The sequence below is a fragment of the Protobothrops mucrosquamatus genome, unplaced genomic scaffold (genome assembly GCF_001527695.2).
Source record: "Protobothrops mucrosquamatus isolate PMUCROS unplaced genomic scaffold, P.Mucros_1.0 scaffold686, whole genome shotgun sequence".
In the NCBI taxonomy this organism is placed as follows: Eukaryota; Metazoa; Chordata; class Lepidosauria; order Squamata; family Viperidae; genus Protobothrops; species Protobothrops mucrosquamatus.
This window is the reverse complement of record NW_015386972.1, coordinates 88857-115946: the sequence shown is the minus strand read 5'-3', so window position 1 is coordinate 115946 and position 27090 is coordinate 88857.

Sequence of the window (27090 nt, the reverse complement as noted above, 5' to 3'; positions counted from 1 at the left end):
CAGAGGCCAGAAGTAAATACTGGAAACCAGCAAAAAACAACAAAAACTGAGGTCATGTGATTGCAGAATGCTGCAAATGGCCACAAAGGATTGCCAATTCTCGAAATGCAATCACATGCCTCTGTGTATGTGTGTGTGTGTGCATGCACAGGCATTGTAATTTCCAAATAGCGTGATAAGTAGTTTTTTGAGGTTCTGTCGTAACTCCGAACAGTTACTAAGTGATTGGTCATAAGTTAAGTACTACCTGTATGAAGTTGTCTCAAAATTCTGCCTTAGAGTCTACATAGGTGCCTACAGGGAGAACCAAAGGGAGGTGGGGGAAGTGACATGATAATGTCATCATGCAAATGCCATGACAAATGCACCTGCATTGGGACACAAGTATGCAACAAAAACATTTGCACGCTTATAGCATCTGTGTGCTTGTCATCATTTTGGTCATCGTGATGGATTTGCTGTGGGAGCTACTGCTGAGGGACATTAAGATTGGTAGCTGGGAATTATGCCAGAAAGATTCAGTAGGTTTGAACAAAGTTTACACATGGCTTTGTTTACATATCAAACTAAGCTTCTTTGATACATGAAGCAGGTTTGCTTGAAATCTGCCTGTTAAATAACTCATAGTAGCCTAATTCATGCATAATACTAACACATAAACGATGGATTGAGAAACAACAGTGGCTAGATATGTACAGATCTTAAGCCGAAACCCAAATGATCTGCATTCTTGAGTTCAATATCTGAAATTAATTATTCCAAACTGTATGCAAGAACAAGTTTGAGCTACCCAGAGATAATATTTATTCTGAGCCAGATAGTCCCTAATAGCTCTCCAGTCACCTGATCCTGCAGTTCCTTTTGCCTATGCCAGCCTTTCCCAACCTACTTGCTGGATTATTTTCTTTATGATTCCCAGAACTTATAATAAAAACAGGCACTCCCTACCCCTTGGATGCACAATTACTTTTAGCCAACTCATGGCAAAAATAATCACACAAAATTCACATTCCATCTAAGTGGGTGTCATCGATGCTGCTTTTTCCCTTAGACACAAAACATTTTCCCCCATATCTTGAATAAGGATCGGTGAAAATGCAATCTTTCACTCCCCAGCACAGCACCAGTTTTAGATTTGTTAGCAGGAAGGAAGCAGAAGGAAATCACCCCCTCTGTTTGCTGCAGGCTGATTTTGCCATTCATGACTCCAAAGACATTTTAAAGAAGAACTCAAGTCACAGGAAGGTGATGAATTAGAATTGTACTGGATTTACTCACACCCATTTAGCAGGATCATGCCTCATTACTTCAATGTTTCTGCCCATGGAAAAGAGCCAGACCTGTATGATTTATCCCACGTTGCTGTTGCTTGTTTGACAGCAGCTCACTGCAAGGGCAGCCTGGAGGTCAAAGCGTTAAGGAATGATTGCCTCTGCCATTACCATAACTGGATAACAAATATTAGATACTTCACTATGTATGATAAGAGTCTCTGCTGGGTCCCAGGAACTGAGGAAACCTGGCTCATTCTGTCATCTCTGCTGACTTTCAGAGAACCCTTGGGCTTAGCAGGAGAAAACAGATCACTTTTTCCAGGGATTATTTAAACTGATGGTTTTGAAAAACATTCATGATATGCTCCTCTTTCTTTCGGTGGGCAAAATTCTAGGCATTTGAAGACTTTAAGCTGGTCTACTCTCCTTGACCTCTGATCATTCAGCCTGGAGGCTAAAGACGCAGCATGGCCTTCTCCAATTTGAAGAGACACTTGTGAGGCAAAGAGGCAGTCCCGGAACCAGTGAAATCTGCAGGCTGGACAGGGGACAGATTGTATCTGCCCTCAGTGTGGAAGGGACTGCCATTCTTGAATTGGCCTTTTTAGCCACACCAGATGCTGCCTTAGGACCTCTTTCCAGAGCACGATACCATAGTCTCTCGAGACTGAAGGATGCCAATGGATTCTCCTGTAAATGAAATGTACCTTTAATTAGAAGTTGCTTAGTCAAGGCAGTCACTTCCTTTTTTTCTCTCCACAAAATCACAGGTATTTTCTTTGCTCTGCGTGTGCCTATTTAAAGATTTTCCTGCTCTGACCTCAATTACATAATTATTTCCCACTTTTGCTTTTACTAGCCATCTGATCTCCGCTGGACACTTAACAATGAAGCTGATCCTCATTAATAGGTAACTTTCCCTTGCCTATGCCCATGCCAAAACTATACAGCTGACTCCTGACTTATTTTCCACAAAGCATTTCAAACTAGCACTGATGATGTTACCTAGTTTGGGTAATGAAATGTCTGCAAGAAAACAAGCAAGCTCAGAGAGCACCAAGGACCTCTTAATTCAAATTGTGCAGGGGTTGTTGAAGGGTTATAAAATTTACCCAACAAAAGGCAGATCATTTTCCACATGGTTCATCTCTCCTGTGCTCACCGGAGTTGATGGAGGAAAGGAACTCACTTGTGTAAGTAAATCGACACTTTTGCTAACTACAATTATTCTGGTTTTCATTGTCCATTCCTTCTCTGACATCTTAACTATGACTACCTCAGCTGGCAACCTCCATACACCTCTACTAAATTGTAAATGTGTGTTTCATGCAGAGGACATTATAGTCTAAGAAAATGGGGAGCAGATGGAGAGAAGAAAACATGTCAAGTGGCGTGCAATACTTTACTACTAGGATTTTTACAATTCATTTTTTAAAATTAATATTTTCTGTTTTGAAATATGTATTTAAAATGAGAAAATTATAATTGTTAAATAAACAGGATAAATGCATAATGTGAATAAGAAGTTCCCGATTATATAGTATCTGGTTGAGTTTTCTGTTGAAAGTATAGTACAAATAACTCAAAAGGTTCTTATTATAGCATCCTTCACCTATCGCAGGCCACATGTTTTTTAAAGAAATTATATAACTACAATATGATGAACACAATGTACTGAGTAGCATAAAGTAGCCAAGAACGGTAGTGCTGTGAATGCCAGAGTGCTTGGCGGTCTGCAGATTGCAGGCAGAGATGCCCAATCCACTTGTTCACAAGAGGTGTCTGTTTGTCACCTTCAGCAGAAAGATTCTCCAGCCTCTTCCTCTGTCTTGGATGTGGAAAAATGTGCTTTTTACAACCAAAGAGAAGTCACTGAACTGAGGACCAGATTAAAATTGGGACTCCTAGAAAAAAAGGGGAAATCTGATTAAACAGAAAAATAAAAGCTATTTATATAGAAATAGGTAAATATGTTCTAGCCAGGGAGTGCACTCCATTTTCTTAATTTTTTTTATCTTTGTCTTGTTCTAAAGATTCATTTTCTCTAAACTTTTATTTTCCTTCCTTCCCTCCCTCCCTCCCTCCCTCCCTCCCTCCCTCCCTCCCTCTCTCTCTCTCTCTCTCTCTCTCTCTCTCTCTCTCTCTCTCTCTCTCTCTCTCTCTNGACCAATTACCATCTTGTATTCTGTCTGGAGCATTGCAATATTCTTTTGCAACTTCTTTCCAAATGTATTATTTTTTCCATTATTTGAACAGCTGTGTATTTATCTCTTTCAGTGTCAGCATTTTAAATCAAAAAATGTTTTCTTTCCCTTCTTAATAAAGCTTTGTTTTGTTTATGTCTTGTGAGAATGATCAACCTCCTGAGGAATATCTGAAACTTTTAGGCATATGCTAATACTCTCACCATAGGATTTATTCTTTTTCATTTAACTTTAATTCTCAGGAGGTTAGCATAGGACATGAAAGTAGCATAGGATATGAAAGTCTTACCTCTTCTTGAAAAAGAAAGAAATCCTTGCAGTAGAGACAGCTTTTGGGTTTGATGGGTCAGCTAAATCAGACTTATGGGAGCAGATTTCTATTGCATACTGTGCTGTTTCCTGCTCATCCAGCAGAAGATATATTGAAGGTCATGGTGATATATTCCAAAATAGACATCCTCAAGGCCAAACCAATGAGCCGCTCACTCCAATGGGACATTTTGTTTTTTTTAAAGCTGAAATTAGAAACCCATCTCCATTTAAAAAGAGCTATAATTCTGGAGAGAGAAAAATCATAAAGATTCAGAGTTGGATAGGACAAAGGAAGGGCTGCTTCCTATCACAAGCAATCCAATATTCTCAGCAGATCCTGTGAAGAGATATTTGTTTTCAGATTACGGAGAGAAAACGGATTCTGAAAAGATTTTCCATGGCCACAAGATGGAGGAAAATCACTACATGGAGGTTTTAGGAACATGTATATTTCTTGTTAGTGGTCCACAAGAAGACTTTGCAAAATATGCACAATTATTGATTATTCACCAATGTCCCGTTTAGATGTGGCATTAGAAAGTGCAAGAAGGAGGTTCAAGGCTTAATGGTGGTTTATGTACAGTTCCCAAACATATTTTTGCCCATAAAGTGAAAAGGACTCAGATTAAATGGGTTGTTTGTGCTGAAGGAAAGATTGTTGAGGATGTCATTGACTTGATGCAGCTTGAACAGTTCATGCTAACATCCTCTAACAGTTTTTTTTTATATAGTAGCTGCTCTATGTTTGGCAAGATTTAATGAATGAGCTTTCAGGAATTCTATAATAAAATCTAGAGAAGATGGGTCCCTTAATTTAATATCCAAATATATAGCTGATGAAAGAAGTTCCATTTCCATGTTTTCGGATTGATGAATGGTTGGATTTACTGGCAGATTCTAATCTCAAAGGGCAGTGAAATGTACTGTGACAAAGGGCAGTGGAAATGTACTGTGACTACCCCAAGATATTTTTAAGCCAAGGAAAACCCCTGATAATATTTATTTATCAAATTTAGATACCACTCATTTCACTCTCAGAGTGACTCTGGGCGATGTACAGTTAAAAGAATAAAAACTATATAAAAATTCAGTACATCAGCAAAAGGAGCCAGATAGAAATGAAATTAAAATAAGTTAAAAGAGGGGAGCTTAAAGTGCAGAGAAGGCTCTCTTATAGACCTCACCATTTGAAATTCTTTAACTGATGGGGTCCATAATGTACCTTTCCTGCCTGACCAGATGTGATGGGATGATGTCATGGGGATAAACAGTTCCACAGGTAACCAGAAACTTCCTAACAGTGAGAACAATTAACCAGTGGAACAGCTTGCCAGTGTGTGCTTCATACTGGAGGTTTTTAAGAAGACTCTGGACAGCCACTTGTCTGAAGTGGTATAGGTCTCCTGCTTGAGCAGGGGGTTGGATTAGAAGACCTCCAAGGTCCCTTCCAGTTCTATTCTGATTGATTGGAATGTGCAGAACTACAGATGTAGTCCATGAGCTCAATTCTTTAAATCAACTGCAAGATGCCAAGAAAAGACACAGCTATTTTAGAGATTAGCAGATAGGTGCGACTTTTGTACTATGCAAATTACAAAACAGTTTTTTTGGAACTGAATCTGAAGTATGGCACTGCCCTAGTCTATGAAGCTGTTTTATGTGGGCTCAAGCGGGAAACATTGGAAGACTCACTGAAAAGAAAAGTTTCACTCTTATGTTTTTAGTCACCAGTAACTGCAATTAAGAATGATTATCAACTTTGTATGTAATTTTTCAAAATGATATTTCTCTAGTAGAATACGTTTCTCCTTACATTGCTCTTTAAAATATGGACTTGAAGTGCTATTAGTTGCGAATAGATTTTAAAAATTATGATTGTGGTGTTGATGTACAATTCCAACATAATTTAGAAGATAAAAATAAAATAAGTGTATAAAATTCAGACACGTCTGATTAACATTTTGTTTGTACTTACAATGTTCTTTCATGTCCAGCTCTTATGTTGCAAAAAAAACACAACAACTTTAAATACCAAACACTTAAACATCATGTTTAGTCCTCTGGTTCACTGAGTTGTATGCTGTATAAACAACTTTATTCTGTCATTAAATCAGATGGCTCAGACATTTATTGCTTTTCATCTCACAATGAGCTAGTAACCTCTAGTAATACCTTATTGATTAGGTAAAAGGGAAAAAAAGCTTTGTGTGGGGATAATCTACTAAGAGCCCTATTTATGCAGAAAAACTTCCCAAAACCAAAAAAGAAACAAAAATACATCAACTCTCCCCCTACAAACATGTAAGCAAGTGGGTGCTATACTTTCGACAATATGTAAGCACAGTCATTAGCAGAAGCACTAATTGCTGCTTTTATGGGAAACTGCCACAGGACATCAAACATAAAGTGTGTGGCTCTGACTAGGAGTTCTGCTTGTTGTTGCAATTACGTGGCCGAACCTCTGTTCTTGTTCTATTTTTTTGGGTTGGGGTGGGGGGTGGGGAGGAGATAGACCAGGAATTGGAAAACAGCCTGAATATCTCCCCCTCATAAATTACAGTCCAATGATGTACCCTCTTAATAGGCAAGCATATGGTTATGTCATCATGCCACTCTTTGAGAAGTGTTTCCAGATGTGATAATTGTTTTGTTTTTCTGTCGATGTCTATTCTTAGCTCTGCCCATTATTTAAGAGCAGCTTCATTTTTAAAAAAAGGTTTTAGTGACATAGGTGACTGTAGTAGTATATAATGCATTTGCTTCATCTGCTTATGTGCAAAAATAAGGGTTCTTCATTAATAATAAAAAGGGATGCATGGATTCCAATTGGGAAGCCACGTTCAAGATTTCCAGGGAGTACTGGACTTTCCCAAGCAAACTTGGAGAGCTAACAAAAGTTTGCCAGAAGAGTTCAAAAGCATGAGGGAGAAGGACCAGAGAAGCTGTACTGTATATTCTGAGATACTTTGTGCTATTTTGTGTTATATAAGTTAAAAGTCATATACTAAAGAGTTATTATTTCACATGATATGTCCTGAAAGCTGCTCTTTGAATAATAATAATAATAATAATAATAATAATAATAATAATAATAATAATAATAATAATAATAATAATAATAATAATAATAATAATAATAATAATAATAAAGTTGGAAGGGACCTTGGAGGTCATCTAGTCCAACCCCCTGCTCAGGTAGGAAACCCTATACCATTTCAGACAGATGGTGACTGAATATTTGCTTCCTGATGAGTAAGCAGAGACTACAGGAGGAATATTAGGCAGCCATAATCTAGTGAGCAGTCTCACTAAATTAAATGAACAAGAGTTTGTCAATGGTGTTTAAGAAAAAAAACTTGGCTAATTTGGAAACCTGATAGAAACCATAAGAAGCTGTGTGCTTGCACTGAAAGCTTAGTGAAAATCTGGAAATGAAAAAGACAATGAAAGGGGGAAAAAGATAAAAATAAAATGAAAAAATATCAATATCATATAATAATTACATACAGTGCTTTTTTTCTAAAAAAAGAAAAAAAAGGTGCCGGAACTCACACACATCATACAACCTGCCTTGCCTACCCTACAAGGTTCCATCCAAAAAAGGTGCCGGAACTCCGTTCTGGGCGTTCTATGAGAAAAAAAGCCCTGATTACATATATACATAGATAAAGATATAGATAGGTTAAGAGTCATGGTGTCGCAGTCGACATGCAGTAGTGCAAGCTAATTCTGCTGACTGCCAGCAGTTCGATTCTGAATGGCTCAAGGTTGACTCAGGTCAGTAAAATGAGGACTCAGATTGTTGGGGGCAATATGGTGACTCTGTAAACCACTTAGAGAGGGCTGTAAAGCACTGTGGAGCAGTATATAAGTCTAAGTGCTATTGCTATTGCTAAATAATACATATTGTATGGATATATATATGGAGAGAGAGAGAGAGAGAGAGAGAGAGAGAGTCTGTTGGAGAGACATTGACTGACTCAGGGGGAGGAGTTAAATGTGGAATTAGTCTGGAATCCCTACATGGGCACAAGAGGGCAAAGTGTGACCCTCCCCTTTGAGTGCTGCTGAATCTTACTAGACTTAAGTGCAACTGTCAGTGCAAACCATCAGTCTGAGAAGATACCTATGTGTAGGCTTAAGCAATAAAACAGCTAATTGAGCTCTGTTTTGTGGGTCTGGTTGTTTGTTTGTGACTGACATAGATATAGATATATTACATAAGAGAGAGAGAGAAATGGTGGGGTGTGCAGGCTGTAAGGGTGGCAAGGTGGATGCCAGGTAAAGTGCTCCAAAACTTTGGTGGTAATACAAACTACCAAGCCATTACCCCAAAGCAGGGGATGAAGACCAGGGCATGATGATGTAAAGGGCTTCTGAGAAGGAAGATACAAGATTTCCAGCTTTCTTTCACATAGATTTAGGCTTTCCATTCCAGTGGCCCTACCCAAATGACAGAGTTGGAACATGTTATGAGAGAATGAATTGTAGTAATTGTACTACTTCACTACTATGAAAGAAGGCAGACTGTGTAAATCATACTGCAATTTAATTTCAAAATCCTACCCTGCTTTATATTTGTAAAGTGAAAGTCTCATAGATATTCAATGTAACCTTTGGAGTCTGCTAAAATTATTAAATTCAGATCACACTGTTTTTTTTATTTGCAGCTCCCAAGATACATAGGTGGGTAGGTATGTGAGAGAGGGGGGGGGAAGAGAGAGAGAGAGAGAGAGAGAGAGAGAGAGAGNGGAGGGAGGGAGGGAGGTGATGTGAGAGAGAGTGAGATTATATAGCTTTTAAGGGAAGCAACAACCAGACCTGTCTCTGTCAGAATAAAAATTGCACATTTGGGCAAAGTCTGGTTGCTCCCCTGGGTTTACATTAGCATCTGCTTTGACATAACTACTTTGCAGACTATTGTTGGCAGGGGGTGAGTAACTCCCAGGTAAGTGTAAATAAGGCACAAAGGAACTTCTAATAGAAGATGAGCCGTATTGAGAGAAATGTTGCTTTCATTTCTCCATCTCTACTGATTGTCACAGTAGTATTACACCGTATTAATCACAATATTTCATAGTTTCCCTTGTACTTTCTATTAAAGTCCTTCCTTCAAATACAATATAAGAAAAAAACAAGGATTTCGAGGGACAAACGATTTTTATATGCTGAAAGAAGCCTTTACATTGAAAGACAGCACAATAAAATAAGAATCTGTTTAAATCTTCATAATATCACACACAACCTATTTCACTGAAATGCTTTTCCTTACCAAAAAAATGTGATTCTTGATCTTTTCAGCTAAAGTAACATTGGTATTATAATACCAATCAACCAAAATTGCTTACCTGATTTACTATCATGGTTACCTTTTGTTGTCTGCGTCTGATAGGATACCCCCATCTTGTGTCATAGACATGTTTCTGCTGTAATTTCTTTCATAACAATTTCCCTTCCCATCCTTCATCTTTACTTGCCTGCATTGCTGGTTATTGGCTGGAAATCAGACCATTCTTGCAATGTGAGTTGTCACAAAGTGTAGTGTGAGAAGTGACAATCATAGCTATGCATATTCCAAGTTTGTGGGTTGCTACTGGTTGTGGGTGACATTTTTATCTGATTGTTCTTCTAATAAGAAGCCTACAAGATTCATACATTTCTTCCCAAATGTGGGAGAAAACATACTGAATGCTGGAGAAAGAAAGTCAACAGTTTTTCCTGTATAAATTGGGGGTGGTCAAACTTAGGTTGGCTCAGGCATTATTAACACTTTTGGGGTCAGTTTAGGAGCTGCCACGAGTCTAGGGGTGATTAGATATAAAGAAGTTAGGGGGTGTCATCTGAATTAATCACAACTTCCAGCAATAATTTACCAAATTTGCCCTTCAAGATGAAAAGTATCAAAGCAGTTATAATCATAAAGTGCATCTTCAAAAAAAACCCTGTATCATTTCAATAAAGACAAATAATAGAGTGAGTCACAACATTACTAGTAAGACAAGATTCTCAAACTGGGGTCTGATGAATCATTAACATTTCAAACAGAGTTGACCTTTCTCATCATCCTGATATTACAGATTCAGGAATTGGCTCTAAACAGTACAGTTTTATTAAAGTTGAATTGAAACCCCTGAGAAATACAGTGATTTTGGAATGGAAGACTGACCCACCACAAATCCCCCATTTTAAGAATTCTCTTTGAGATGGATGGCATTTCAGTAAACAAGTAAATTTGTTCGTGGTTGCTTTAAGGACTGAAGACATAAAAAAAAGATATTACTCCTGAGTACATGGAGAGTAAAAGACTGAATCTCTAGAACAAGGGTTCCCAATCTTGGCAACTTTAAGATGTGTGGACTTCAATTCCCAGAATTTCCCAGCCAGTATAGATATAAGAGCTTGGCAGAGGCTTTCGTCCATAGATCTCAAAGAGGAATATCTATTTAAAAAAGGGAATTGAATTAAACTCTTCACTAGGTACACAAGTCTCAGTATTTTTTAATTCAGCAGAATCACAATATAATTTTTCATGTTAACCTTACTCTCTGGACAAGCTGGAGACAACCTTACTCTCTGGACAAGAAAAGACTGGATATGATCCCATCAGAGCTCTGGCTTGGTTTGTACATGAAAAGGCCAATACTTCAGTTATGTTCTAGGCTTTCCTTCCTTCTCTCCTTGGATAGAAACATAGAAAACCAACAGCGGAAAAACTCCTAGTGGTTCATCAAATCCACCCTTTCAGGGTATTTTTTTTTTTACTTTTTTCATTTATTTATTATTTTTTAATTATTATTTTTTTAATTTTTGATAAGCCAGTTTCTCCAGGCTGAGCACAAGAACTAGGTATAAAAATTCAACAACTAGTTCGAATGAACCAAACTGAAAACTCCAATTACAATACACACTTGGATATCTGGATTTTTTTCTCTGTGCCTTTTGTAGGAGTGAAAGTGGCTTTGCTATTTTTCAAAAATATAATAACTATGGCATGTGTAGCTCATTTTAGAGTTCATACAATAATCTTTGTTTGCCAACATACTATGCTCTAATTTAACTTAATTATTTAATTTAATTTAATTTTAACTTAGTTAATTTTAAACTTTTTTTTTTTTTTTTGCCCAGCTCCACTACAACTCTAGATCTTGACCTGGACCTAGGAGTACTCCACTTTTTTGTGTAGAAAATTGTATCTATTGTGTTTCTATGATAATATTATTGTTTTAATTTATCAGGTATCTTCATTTCCTTTATTTTTTTCCCCCTTGTTTTCTTTTCTAAACTTTAGTCCTGATCAAAATGAGTAATGTTTGACTGAGCAACTATTTTAATATGCTTCCTGCATCAAATGGATAGGAAAAAACCTCCTTACTGAAACCAATGGGACTTTTCTGACACAGTCAATTAAGCCAATGTAAAGCTTTTCTAAGAGCAAGTGTTTAGATAAATAAATTACAGCAAATGACATGATAATGAACACTGGTTTCACCTGAGCATCATGAATGAAGAATCCTACTCTGAAGGACAACCCAAGCATGGTTGTCTTGAACATCCCATTATGCAGGTCATTTTTCAAGAGCTTCTCTCCCAAAATAATATGATAGCGGATCTGATCTTCATTCTGTGGTTTCAAAGAATAGCGATTGTTGAATACTTAACAGGGTGTCAAATTTCCAATTTTTCTAATAAAAAGATGGTTGTCAACATCATTCAACAGCCAGAAGATGTTATTACTAATTACCTTTTAACTGGATGTAAGGATTTTAATTTAGAAAATTAAAATTTTGGGCAATATTAATCAGAAGACTCCAAGGGTCAAGACTTCAACCCTAAGACCGAAGTGGCCTCTTTCTCACTCTACAGATTTGGTTTTGGAGTATTTAGCCACTAAAACCCTACATTCCATCCTGGTTTTGGTGCTTAAATTACAGCTCCTATTTCTTTTTCCTTTGAGTGGCTTCCAGCCTCAGTATCTGCATGACAAGAAAGTACTAAATGTTTGTCTCTATACAACTTTGCCTTGTGAATTTGCCTAGAACCTATTGGTGAGATGTTCTCCTCCTTCTTTTTTATTTGGGTTGAACTTGACTCGTGGAGATATTTATTTCAAATGGAAAAATATGGAAGTGATTTACATTGCCTTCTTCTGGATTTTTTAAAAATTAACACCTATTACTAAGATTACTGGTGGCCTTCCATTTAAGTAGTAATCATGTCCATCTTAGCTTAACTTTTGAAGATCAGCCAAGATGCTTCCACCTAGTCACACAATAATTTGAACTGTAAAGCAAAGAAAAGAAAACAAGTGAAGAGAAAAGAAAGCAGAAATTCTTGTAAGTAGTGCACAAAAATTATTACAAAAGTTATACAAAATACAGAAAGAAACCACTGGTGAGAGATTTACCCATTGCTACCTGACACAGAAAATAAAATCAAACAGCAGCATGAACAAACAAGGAAAGGATATCAAGGATAAAAACAAAGAAAGGAAAGCAATAACCAGAAGTTCAAGATACAGGATGCTATGCTGACAAATAACAAAACATATTTTTAACAAACAAACAAACAAAAAAAAACCCTGGAATTTATTCTGTTGCCTTGAATATTTTCCAAACTGACCATGGAAATTAGAGATGATTTTATACAATTCTTCCCAGAACCCAAATGTGAAGCTCTTAACTACACGGGAAACAAAATATCCAGATACCAAATTAGAGAAGAGAAATAAATTATGTGAAATATGAGGACTTTCTTGAAATCAACGCTTATTAAATAGAACTATATTTAGCTGCTGCTTGCAGTTGAACTGACAGCAGTCTTGTCACAGGAGCTGACTTGAAAGGTCCTGTCTAACAAAATAATGGAAGCCAGAAGCACCAGTTAATTACATTTTTAGAAGCAAGTGAAAATACAAGGAAAACGTCAGTGTTCAGGATGCATACGTCATTACATTATGGCATTGCATTAGAGTTCCATAAAATAAAGAGTGTTTTTTAAATTGGCTGTTCATAAGGAATTGTATAAATGACAATCCCTTTTTCCTTATTTTGAGTTGCATTTTATTCTGGAAATCTGTCGGTTATTATCACATTTTTCAGATGTTAGAGACATTCTGCACTAAACCATCGATAACAGCACCCCAGGGGAGTTTCTTTCCTATCCTTGCAATTACCGCTATACTTAGTCAAATGCTTTTGCACAGATGGTGTAGATTTGGTACAATATTCTGATAAAAATCAGTTGTCAGGAACAGATCCAAGATGCGACTTTTAAAAAGTTTGGGGATACTTCTGTTTTACAAACTATAAAGTATAAAAATTATCTAAATGATGATATTGATCATCATCATCATCATCAGGTATATGTATTTGTACTTGGTTGAAAACCAAGCTCACTGAGTTCAGTGGGGCTCTCTGGAAGCTGAATATGTGCTTTGCAGTCTTTAGATAATAGCAATAGCAATAGCACTTAGACTTCACAGTGTTTTACAGCCCTCTCTAAGCAGTTCACAGAGTCAGCATATTGCCCCCAACATTTTGGGTCCCCATTTTACCCACTTTAGAAGGATGGAAGGCTGAGTCAACCTGCAGAAGTAGCCTGCAATACTGCATTCTAACCACTGCGCAACCACGTAATGGTCCTTCCACAAAGTCTTTGTCCTGTACAACTGTTTAATAAAGTTCATCATTCTTCTTCACATTTCAGATACCCAAACTACTATAGATGAATTTAGAAACAAATGAAATAATTTTTAAAGTTATGTTCTAGTTAAGAAAAAGAAGTCAGAAATGGCATATTATGCTCAGATTCAAGGATGTTGACCTGAAAAGAAAAAGGTTCTGTTTTTCCTGCCTGTTTATTTCTCTCTCTGTGTCTCTCTCTCTCTCTGTGTTTGTATCTTGTTTTTTGTTTCTGTGTCCTTAATGGACTTGGAAATAATAGAAACTTACTGACATCCTAAAATCTTCCTCAGGTTTATTGGACATCTCTGTGCTGGTTTCTTTGACAAAGAAATCAAAGTTATCATTTCTTTATTTGTGATAATTTTATGATTTCCAGTGTAGCCCAAAGAACTGGAATTTTCTATTGTCCCTCATCCAGATACTAAGCAGATCTAGCCCTGCTTAGATTTTTGTTAAGCTTGAGTTTATTATTTGCAATGATATTTGTTTAATTCACTGACATTAGAATCAGTTGTTGATGTTAGTTTACAATAAATGCGATAGAAAAGCACAAGAGAAAGGATTAATTAACTCTTTCTTTTTAACCCCTTAACACAGACTGGCAAACTATTCCTAATAGCAGCACAGGCAACCAAGACTGTTTTTGATCTCTGGAAAAAGAAATAACTGAAAGCCACAATGCAACGACAGCCAGCTTAGTTTAGTGCAGGGGTAGGCAATCTTGGCTCTTTTATGACTTGTGGACTTCAACTCCCAGAATTCTGAGCCAGCTGTGCTGGCTCAGGAATTCTGAGAGTTGAAGTCCACGAGTCATAAAAGAGCCAAGGTTGCCTACCCCTGGTTTCGTGGCTTCAGCCACAAGGCTAAAGACCATGAATTCTAGTCCTAAACCCAGCTGAGCCCTTCTCTCTCTCTCAGCCCTAGGAAAGAGGCAATGGCAAGTCACTTCTGAAAACTGCCAAGAATAGAAGGGATTTGTCCAAGAGTCAAGAATAACTTGACTCCATACCACACAGATGTGAACACACACACACACACACACACACACACACACACAGAGAGAGAGAGAGAGAGAGAGAGAGAGAGAGAGAGAGAGAGAGAGAGAGAGAGAGAGAAACAGACAGACAGAGAGACACAGAGAGAGAGAGACAGAGAGAGAGAGAGAGACAGAGAGAGACAGAGACAGAGACAGAGGGACAGAGAGACAGAGACAGATATACATAAACCCAATAGCCACACACTCTAATACATTATAGCCTTAAACTAGCTCAGAAAATTTTATTTAAAATACATTTAAGCTCCCTGGAAGAAACACCTTCTTATAAAATGGCCAGGGGTTATGGAGACTTATTCCAGAACATCTATGGAATTCTAGGTCTTTTATTATCTCTCTGTGAAATAACAAGGATGCACAATATAAGCAATGTGTCCCATGGCATCCAGGCTTGTTTTCTTTATTAAAAACAATCCCTTATATCAAAGACGGGTTATAGAGAAATTTTCTGTTGTTTATCAAAGACTGAGGCCTGTCAAAGTTACATTCAGTCTTTTCCTAACTATATAGTGTTTGCTTAACTACAGATGTTATTCTAAAATCATCTATGTACCTCTTATTAAAGTAAATGTTTCAGCATGTATTGTAGTTTGGCAAGAAGGGAGATGCTAAAATATGAGGATATAGAAGACTATAAATTATATAATATTTATTTAATTATTTGTTTGTCTGTTGAGTGGTTGGTTTCCATGGCCAGGGTTGATGTGCAAACTTCTAAGCAGAAGGCTTCTGCTTTGGAAGCAGAACATTAATTAATAGTATGATTTAAATCAGAATTTTGTTGGAGGTCAGCATGAATCCAATTCTGAGTTTCTACTGGAGATCCTTCAGGAGCAGAATTTCTTTTGTGAAGGCATTCAGTTTATCAATAGTAATCAAGATGTTTTGCCAAGTTAGCAAACATATGAATTACTAAAACAAATGCTGCCATGTGACTTCTCTTTTGGACAGTAGTGCAATGCTTCAGGCTCAAAAAGTGCAGGATACTTAGTTCTGAATTCAGTATGAGTATTTGCCACAACTTGCCTTATACAGATGGAATCAGAACATTTCCAATGAGATCAGAACAGCTTCACTTGGAACTCAGAATGGATGTTTTGAGCAAACCCCTTTTTCAATTTGAAATGTTCTATATACTATTGGGTACTTAGTCTTTGCAAATCCAGCATGGTAGATCAGGGACAAGTCCCCATTTGTTACCACGTGTTGTGATGGATGTGTGGTTTTGCTTCACAACTATTTCCCTTGATGCCTAGCTACCAGTACTTCTCAGAACAAGGCAACAGCACAACCATCTGCTGTGGAGAATTTTACTAGCCCCAGTGCTTCATTCAGATAAAGTACTGAAGTTGTTGCACATATTGCAGATTTCTCTAGGGCTCATTTCCTGCTATTGCAGGAGAAGAGGGACTGACCCAGCTTTTAGGAACAGTCCCTGACCCCAAATTGACTTGTTCGGTGGGGTCATGAGGGCAATCCATTGTGGATGACAGGACTGTAAAAGGCAACCATGGCTAATTGAATGGCATTGCTCAGATACTCAAAAAAGATAGACTGGTCATCTGGAGAATACCGAAGGAGTTGAAATCACATTGAGGGTTAAATTATTGCAATATTTAAATTAAAGGTTGCTTTTGAAGATGGGCTTTTTAATCTCTTCCATAAAGTGGGAATTTAAACACAGATGTATTTTACAAGTGTTACAAGACCTGCTTAGATTTTTTTAAGGGATATGATTAAAAGATCAGTTTCTACTTTAATCTACAGAATTTTTAACATGTTGAGGTAAAGGTACAGCACCTCCCCAAATCTTCAGAAATCAACACATGAAACTTCTGTGGTGAGATAAACGGGGGGGGGGGAACTGTATTGATTAATACAACTAACAATCTGAAAAATAAAATAAAAAGAACCCAGTTGGATGTTAGCTAAATTCAAAGCTAGCAAAACTTTAAGATTTGGCCACCAACTCTCAAATTTATTTATTTATCAAATTTATATGCCACTTATCTTGCAGTGTAAGGTAACAGATAAAGTTTTGAAGATCAGTTCTTCCACTTCCACTTTCACTGTTATTCTTCTTTAATAATGATAATGATAATAAAGTTGGAAGGTACATTGGAGGTCATCGAGTCCAACCCCCTGCTCAGGCAGGAAACCCTATACCATTTCAGACTGCTGTCCAGTCTCTTCTTTAAAAGTTCCAGTGTTGGAACATTCACAGCTTATGGAGGCAGGTTGTTCCACTGATTAATTGTTCTAACTGTCAGGAAATTTCTCCTTAGTTCTAGGTTGCTTCTCTCTTTGGTTAGTTTCCATCCGTTGCTTCATGTCCTACCTTCAGGTGCTTTGGAGAATAGCTTGACTCCCTCTTCTTTGTGGCAACCTCTGAGATACTGCTATCGTGTCACCCCTCGTCCTTCTCTTCATTAAACTATACATACCCAATTCCAGCAACCGTTCCTTATATGTTTTAGCCTCCAGTCTCCTAATCATCTTTGTTGCCCTTCTCTGTACTCTTTCTAGAGTCTCAACATCTTTTTTACATCGTGGTGACAAAAACTGGATGCAGTATTCCAGGTGTGGCCTTAACAAGGCAATGTAAAGTGGTATTAACACTTCATGTGATCTTGATTCTATCCCTTTGTTAATGCAACCTAGGATTGTGTTGGCTTTTTTGGCAGCTGCAACACACTGCCAGCTCATATTTAAGTGATTATTCACTAGGATTCTGAGATCCCTCCCATAGTTACTACTATTGAGCAAGGTATCACCTATACCAGTGATGGCGAACCTTTTAGAGACCGAGTGCCCAAACTGCAACCCAAAACCCACTTATGCATCGTCAGGTGCTGGATGGGTGTGGCCCATTGGGTGGGCATGGCCCATTGGGTGGGTGTGGCCAATTGGGTGGGTGTGGCTGCACTGGTAATGGCAGACTGGATGGGACTAAAAAGTTCAATCAATCAATGCCAACTTTGCAAGATCTTTTTTTTCCCACGAGAAATTGAAATTGATTGATTGATTGAACCTTTTTTTTTTTTTTGCACACGGTGGTGGAGGCCTAAAGCGAAAAGGTTTTATAAAACCCAGCTGAAGGTCTAGGACTGGGACGATGGCGCTTGTGCCCACAGAGAGGGCTCTGAGTGCCGCCTCTGGCACCAGTGCCATAGGTTCGCCACCACTGACCTATACTATACCTGTGTGTTTGGTTTTTCTTGCCTAAATGTAGAACCTTATTTTTTTCACCATTTAATTTCATTTTTTTAGATTGCGCCCAATGTTCAAGTCTGTTAAGATCCTTCTGTATCTTAAGCCTATCTTCTGGAGTGTTGGCTATTCCTGCCAGCTTGGTGTCATCTGCAAATTTGATGAGTTTCCCATCTATCCCCTCATCCAAATCATTGATGAAGATGTTGAAGAGCACTGGGCCCACAACAGAGCCCCAGGGCACCCCACTACACACTTCCCTCCATTTAGATGCAATTCCATTGAGGATCATGTGCTGAGTACAGCCGGTCAGCCAACTATGAATCCATCTGGTGGTGATGCTGTTTAACCCACATTTTTCTATCTTATCAAGTAGTAGGTTGTGATCTACTTTATCAAATGCCTTACTGAAGTCCAAGTAAATTATATCCACAGTATTCCTCTGGTCCACTAATTTTGTCACTTGGTCAAAGAATGCAATAAGATTTGTCTGGCATGATCTGTTTTTGACAAACCCATGTTGGCTTTTGGTAATGACTTTGTTTGCCTCTAGGTGTTTGCTGATTCGTTGTTTGATTATCTTTTCCAGAATCTTCCCAGGTATTGAGATCAGGCTGATAGGTCTGTAGTTTCCTGGATCCATTTTTTCCCTTTTTTGAAGATGGGAACTACATCAGCTCTTTTCCAGTTTTCTGCTAGTTCTCCCCTGTTTAAATACACCTGTTTTTCCCTCCCAAAACTCTGTTTTTTCTTCTTCTTCTTCCATTTATTAGGAAATCTTACCACTGATAAGTTGTAATAGCAAAATATACTAGACAAAATATGAACCCATTCCTAAATGTGGGTGAGGCTCTCTTGACATTTGGATACAAGGTCATCATAAACACAAAGAGGATGAGGACACATCAGCATCACTTTCTAACTAGAATGTCGACAAGACAAACTATGGGTCATGACACTGCAATGCAAATCTGCTCTTTTGTACTGATATTACAATGCCACACACAGGCACACAGAGATAGAGTCTGTGTCATGATGTCATAATGCACATCTCACCTGACCCCCTTCCCCACTTGATAAATTGCTCCTAATCTTAAGAAAATATACAGTATCTACATGCATACATCTATATCTTTTTTATATTTCTGTCATGTATATCTATCAATATTTCCTTTGCTAACCACATAATAAGTCTTATATACATATATCTGATATGTGTGGTGGGAACACATTTAATTCAACAAGTCTTACTTTACCATAGAATAGAATTACATTGCAAAGCACTAACCAAGAAAGCAGAGATTTAAACTAGGGTTTAAAACAATCTCTGTTCTGTGCAGACTTGGAAAAAACTTGATATACACACCATTATACATGAACTCAGATTTATTATAGTTGTATCTGTATATTCAAAATGAGAGAATATAAAAATAGATTATACAGATTGGAAACGCAAAGCATAAGCAGTACAATATGCGAAACAGCTAACAGATCTGAAATATCATATGACTAATATCTATAAAATGTTTACAGTACTTGGTTAACACAATTCTATTCGTTAAAAAGAAAAGTAGGAGAGCGTTTCCCACTCAATCTAAAAACATATAATTTAAATGTAAAGTTTTGGAGTGGGTTTTAACTTTGTAAGCCTGTCCGTGCTTATTCGAAATATGTTCCCCTCAATCAGCAATACTGAATGTTGAGATAGGAGAGAGATCATTGCAACCACAGAGGCAGATTCCTTTTTTTTCGAGATTTCCCCAAATAAGACTACTGTCAGGCTGAAGTCCCAACACTTCTAATGTGTCCAGATTTCTAAACCTTTTTACCCAGGGCATCTTTATTCAATGCAATTCTGGTAAGACCAGGAAGAAAGGTTCTTTGGAACTTTTAGCCCAGAGACAGCAATAAAATGCTTAACAATCTTAAAAACGCAAAGGATAGCTTTGCAGTTGTGCAATGATGCAGGCTGGAGAGGATTCAATGAGAAATTTTCTTTTAAACCCATGGAAGTCAAACCTGCAGATATAAAAATGAGTCTATTGAGAAAGATCAAGGAAAGGCAAGAGTCTCTCTCTCAAAGGATTCCGAACAAAAGCAAAATTAGCTGGGTTAAACTAGTCATTTTTTACCTGTTTTAGTAAATTCTAGGTTACAGCATTTATTCAGATTTCATTGCAAAAGGAAGAATTGGAATAGACTACCAGAATCCCCTGCAAGGATATTTTTAAGCAGGTTTTTTTCTGCTTTATCCTTGACCTCCTTCTTCAAGTACTATACTCAGTTCTGGAAGACAAATGAAAGACAGCTTTTGTGTCAATCCACCTTTCTAATGACCTTCAGCTGAAAATAAAAGGGCCAGATACTTCTCACTGAGTAAGTTACTGTATATCAATAATGTTTGGGGAGATGGGCGGGGAGAGCATGAAATAAAGCACTAGAAGAAATTGTTATGCCATATTAAAAACTAAGGATTTGTCACATTCAATTTCCAATAATGGCTTCCAGGGCCAACATTTAGGGTTGATGTTCTTACTCCTATTCATTGGACCATGACCTGGAGAAAAACAATGGTGAAAGCAATCGCATTACACATAATATGTAGGTGTGCTTGTATATGAATGCATATGAATGTGCACAAATGAATAGTATAATCCTAAATTGCTCAGGACTTTAAAAGTTTTGGAGGTTTGCTCAGGTAACCATTTGACAGGCATTGCCCAGTTTATTAAAAATTGCATTATAGAGATAAAGCTAATGCAGATTACAAAAGATAAAAAAAATACAAAAAGATAAAATTAAAAAAGGGAAAGAAAAAAAGAAAAAACTCCCCTGCACTTTGTCCCAGCAAATATAGTTAACTTTAACAGCTTATCACCATCTCTTAAAATGCCATATCCCACCCCATTCTCCTTAAACAAATCTTTAAAACCTCATCACTCCATCTTATCGACAAAAGTTCATTAAAGGTTAAGAACAATGTACAGTAATTATTGCAAAGTGTATTTAATAAACCTAGTTTGAATTCTTCCTTTTATATTTAACAATGCCCCTCCCACCTCATTTCTTTAAATAAACAAAACTTTTTTAAAACATTGTCATCCAGTCCCAGTCCACATAAATGATCATCATAACATTCCTGGTTCTGTACATTCAAACAAATTATTTCCGTGCTGTCTGTTATTTCCTATCTCTACTGATGGGCTTCAGAGGCTGCCACTTGTTTGATGTGCTTTACCTCAGATGTAGCTTTGATGTGTTTTAAAGCAAACAGATTAACTGAAGTGCTAAACAAGGATTGAGATTGAACAGCCTCACTGAGGGTTAAAAGTATCTCAGTGACCTCATTTGTCATTCCTTGGGTGCAAAACAATATGACTGAGTTTGTGTATATTTTTTGCAATTATTAGTGCAAGTTTTATCCCCATTAATTTAATGAAAGTTAATTGCATAAAACTATAAATTGGAATAGATGGTAAATCCTGCGAGGGGACAAATAATATTCTCCTTACATAAATGATACTGAATTGCAGAGCTGACAGATTAGACAAACTGAGGACCATGGAAGAGGAGGACATAGATAACAAAATCCTGGTGGTTGTCTTTTCTATGACATGAAGGGAGCCAATATATGGTATATATATAATAAAGACATTGTTTATGAAAGTATGTACTAGTATTAGTAGAAAGGCTTGGAGTTTCTTTAAAAGAGCAGAATGTAGAGGTGCCAGATCATTCCATATTAAGATTATCCCATGTTGTTATCAGATACTTCATTCCTGAAATAATGGTCATGTTATAATTCTATTTTGTAATTCTATATATCATCTCCAGAGGGTACTGTATATAATCTACAACTTTGTGAGCCTTGGAGTTCTTCTGGTGGGGAGCTCAGTGTAATTATTTCCATCAATAAAATATGCTTTATTGCATCTATCTACAAATGTGTTGGGTGGATCAGAAAGTCAAGAACAGTGGAAATTTACTAGGTTTGATATAACCTTGCCACTTTTGCTGGTTTTTAGTCTTTGCCTTTGCCCTTTTCTTGTCTCTGATCTCCAAACTTTTGAGTTATTTGATTAAGAGTTAGGTAGCAGGGAGGTTTTGGGGAACTCTGTAGGGACTGAAAGGGTGTGAGCCTGAGTGAGTTGCAACTCTGAATGGTGAAGAGGTTTATAAAACGAGCCTTCTTCCTTCTCACCTAGAGACTATATTCCTGGTTCCTTGAGACTTGGACACAATTGCATGAGTCAAGATAATTACTCATCCTGTATCTTCAGTGAGCAGTTCATTTTCCACACAATGGAGAACCTCCTTCCAATCTATTGTTTTAATAAGCAAACCTATAACTGAAATATTCAGTGGAGAGACAACATGTTGTCTTTCAAATGTTTTGGTCTGCGATTTGGCCATGCTGATTGGCCATGCTGATTGGAAATGATGAATGTTTGTCCCAAACATTTGGAAGGCTATCTACCCATGAAATATAGGGCCTTCTCTACAATAGCTAGGATGTTTCAGAACTTTATTTCTCATTTAGTAGATTTGTAACAGCAGTTATGAAATTCCTTAGATATAAATTACACGGATCTGGCAGATGCTAGCTTTCTTGCCCCCTTCATCATGCTCTTATGAATCTTTCTTGTTTTGCCATCTTAGGAGTACAACTAGATTGCAGATGATTGGCAATTTATCTGTAGTTGCCAGGCAACTGCAATATAATATTATTCTTCATCCCAACCAGTTTTTTAAAATGCTTAGTTATATACATAAACAATATAGAGTCAGAGGAATTGTGGACATAAACTGAAGATAGACTACTATAATCCTACATGACTGTCAGGACGATCATCATAAATTCAGTTTAAACAATATTCAAACCAAAATTTGTGGATAAAACTATTACAAATATTTCAACTAACTTGTGCACAATTCTATGTTTTTTCTGATGTTCTCTAAATCATGCAGAAGCTAATTAGAGCTTCAACAGAATGAGAAAAGACTGTTGATGGAAACCAGAATGTTTGGATAAGGAAAAGTATGTTAATTCACGATGGTTGCAGGCTTCTTTATGCTTGGATGCTTGAAAATCTAGTGGTAATGCAAAGTATCTAAAGGAACAACACCTTTCTTTATTTCGGGAATTTCTCTGTAGATGTCTAGATATTTAATACCATATCTCATGGACAATGTTCAAAAATGAAGGAAATGTGCCTCTGTAAACATGATGCCGATCAATTATCATTTTTTTTCCATCAGAGAGTTTTGGGATCCAACAACTCCTCAGAATACCAGATTAAAAGGGCAATCTTCAGAAATTTCCAGATCAGTAGCCGCACCCTTAGATTCTTGGGATTATGGATTCAAAGAGACATGATCCTTCCTTCTTGACTCCCTCCTCCCCTTCCTCCCTCCCTCTAATTTATATGTCTGCATATAGTCATTGCACTTAGACTTATATACTGCTTCATAGTGATCTATTACATAAAAGGCACAAGCAAGGTATACACATAACAAAATACACTGTTAAAACTCTTGGGTGTCATAATGCTCCCCTCTAAGAACACAAATATTGGACTCAGGTTCCATCTTGGCCCAACATCTAAGGGAAAAGCTTCCCAAAAGCTTTAATAGTTTTCTAGAAGGCAAGAAGGATAGAGTCCTCCCATACCTCAAAGGCTATTTCATAAGAAAGGTGCAGCTATGGACACCTTCAATAGCTTCCTAAGATTCACCAGATGGCAACTTTTAATATAGAGAACCTGGAACAAGTCCATTGTATCCAACGTAGTGGGATGGTAGATGTCTTAGGAAAAGGAGGTCAATCAAATAACCTGGACCCATGTAAAACATGGTTTTAGAAGTGATAACCAGCCTCTTGATTGCACCTGGAAAGAAACAGGAAGCCTGTTCAGTTTGTGGAGCAGCGGTATAGCACAGATGAACAATGGGGCACTCAGAACTGCATGCACTGCTGCATTTTGAATCAATTGAAATTTCTGACTGGTCTTCATCGCGAGTTGCTACATAATAGCACAGCCAAGGAGGTAACCCTTTACGCATACAAGTAATAACTGATGTGCCTTGAGGTTGCAAAATCTTGTATGATTTTGGGCATCCTATGGATGATTTCTGAACAAATTGAGCAGAATTATCAAAATCAGTCATGCTTATGTATAAAACACACATATCTTGCAAGAATAAACCACTACCTTCTAATAGTTAATTAAAGATAATATCTTGTAATAACCTCACTTCCAATCTCTCAAGATGCTGATTGCCTAGCAAACATTTTCAACCCCTGCTTTGTGTACCCTCTCTTATGAATGCAAAATCAATGCTGGTACAAATCAATGCCTTGCCTGATTTTTTTTGCCTATACACAAATCAAACCTTGCTTCCCATCAAACAGTTAAAGTGTATTTCATTATCTTATCAAGTGTCAGACAGTGGCCAGGAGCTAGACAACTGGTTCTTTGAAGATTCAGAGGCAACACACCCATCAGTAGGTAAGGACATTTTAAGCCTTATTAATAATGTTAGCAGACAGATGTAAACAGAAATATAAAAGTATACCATACCAAACAAGATGCACTTGCTTCATCAAAGGCCAGGATGCACAGTACTGAGTGCTCAAGCTTGTGTATTAGAAAGCTTAATGGACAGTTCCAGGACTTTGATGTAGTGATTAAGGTACTGGCCTAGAAACCAGGAGACCTAGAAATTAGTCCTGGCTTAAGCATGAAAGCCACCTGGGTGATTTGGGGCCAGATACACTCTTTCAATCCAACCCACAGGATTGTTGCTGAAGGAAGGAATATTATGTATCGTTTGCTGCCTCAAGTTAATTGTAAAATAATAATGGCAGGATGAAAAGCTAATAAATATGTGCAAACATACATAATACATACAATGGTAACAAGCCTACAGGACCTGACCTTGACTGGAGGGTGCATAACTCTGGGAACTTTACAGATGAGCCATGATAACCTGAACAATCTATAGCTGTGGGAAGATCCCCCTCTTTCTTTATTCATCAAGCAAGAACGAAAAATCGGCAGGTTAAACATAGCTCAGAATGAACCCTAAACTTCTTGAAATTCCTTAATGTGAAGGAGAAATAAAAAAAATATGTCACAAATTCCTCAAAATGCAATGGTCTTCCATGTTGCCACTATACTGGAATGACTTACAAACTGAATGACTTCAGTTTGTAAATGCTATTAATATGCATAATTGTTGCTGACAATTACTGTTGATAAATATCATCATCATCAATCATTATCATCACTGATTTTGTGTGTGTGTGCTTTTGCTCTGTATTTATTGTAAATTTTGCACTGCTTTAGTGATGTATCACCTTTATATCATTTGGGTAAGGAAATGAAAAACATGTTAAATAATATATAAATAAAGCATACTTAAATACATCCAACACCTTTTGAAAATAATCCCTTTTCATAAACAATGTAATATGCCCTATGCAGTGAGAATATGCAGGAGGAACCAGATTTATTGTGCCAGCAATCCCTGCAGATGAAATAAGATATTTAGTAAAGTACTTTCAAATCCAAAAATTACTAGTTAAATCACTGCATGTGACCTTTTTTGCAGGTGGGATCACAAACGCAATGGTAGACAACATCCACCATGTTACAAGTTGTACAGATGAAGCAGCAGCATTAGCTTTCTGACTTCCCCCACAGTTCTTGAAAATCAGTTTTGAAAGCCAGTTTTGAAAAGGCAGCTTCTGTCTTCTCCTTTTCCTCCTACAAAAAGTCTGTGTGACCTATTAAGGGGACATGCTCTCAGATCATTTGCAAACTTATGAAACTTTGTAAGTACCAACCACTTTGCACCTCCTGAAACATGAGTTTTTAGAACTCCCCATTTTGTATAGTCTTTAGGCTGAGCTACTGATCAAACACTATGAAAAAGATTACATCATCAGTCCATTTCAAACAGAATTAAAATATTCAGAATCTTTTTTAAAGGGTTGGAAAAATAGTATGGGAAATATTCAAATATCATTGCCTTTTCCATGAAAAAAGCTTATTGGATTCTATGCATATAACAATACCTGATTGTGAGAAATACATGGATATATAAAAATTATTAAAACATGAGCAAAACTTTGAAACTTAAACATTCGGCATCAGGCAGCAACCTGTTCATAACCTATCATATATTACAGGATTCTTTCATGACCTGTCAGTGAGGTACAAGTTTTAAAGTCTATTGTCTTAGTATCAGAGTGAGAAAACTATTAATTTTTATACACCAGTTAACTTGGACTGAACCAAGATTCAAAAAAGCCTTTAGGACTGTAGATTGTAACTATACACTGTATAGTAATAGTAATAATGACGATGACAACAACAACAACAACAACAACAACAACAACAACAATAATAATAATAATAATAATAATAATAATAATAATAATAATAATAATATCCCACCTCCTTTACATGGATGATCTGAAGCTGTATGGAAAAACATCTGAAATAGAATCGCTGCTGAACACTGTCCGTATAAATAGCCAAGATATTGCAATGGAGTTTGGCCTGGACAATGTGCCACACTTACTGTCAAACAAGGAAAAATAGTGAAAACTGAAGGAATCAAGATGCCCCACGAAAATAACATTAAGAGTCTGGATGAGGAAGATTACTACAAATACTTGGGTATCCTTCAAGCTGACAACATCAAGCATGCACAGAAATCAAGAAAAAAATTAGAGGTGAATACATCAAGAGAGTGAAGAAGATCTTAAAGTCCAAATTCAATGGAGGAAATACCGTGAAGGCAATGAACACCTGGACAATTCCCTGGGTTTTGTCCCCTAAGCATCTGATGCACCATCAGACCTTTTTGGTGGTTCTCCAAAGAGTTTGGAGCAGTGGTGGGATTCAAATACCTGAACATCCAGTTCTTTGCGTGGATGCAAGCCTGGGCCTCCGAGGCCTAGAATGGATTTCTGGAAGTGACATCCATACACTTCCTATAGGCTGTTCTAAGCCTGGGAGGCCTCCTCCAGGCCTCTGAGGCCTAGAACAGACTTCCGGAAGTGACATCCACCACTGTTGAATCCCACCACTGGTTTGGAGCACATAATAGAGGAGTGCACAAAGTTATATAGATCTGTGTGTCTTTTCCCATATCGGAAAACAGCTGGTCATGACAGCTTTAGTACCTGTCTTTTATTTCATAGAAATCTGTAGATCACGAGTGTCAAACTCACTGTGTCATGTGACATGTCGCATTGCCAGAGCTGGGGTGGGCACGGCCTCTGTATGATGGAACTGGCCCGCAGGCTGGCAGTTTGACATCCCTGCTGTAGATTATGTGAC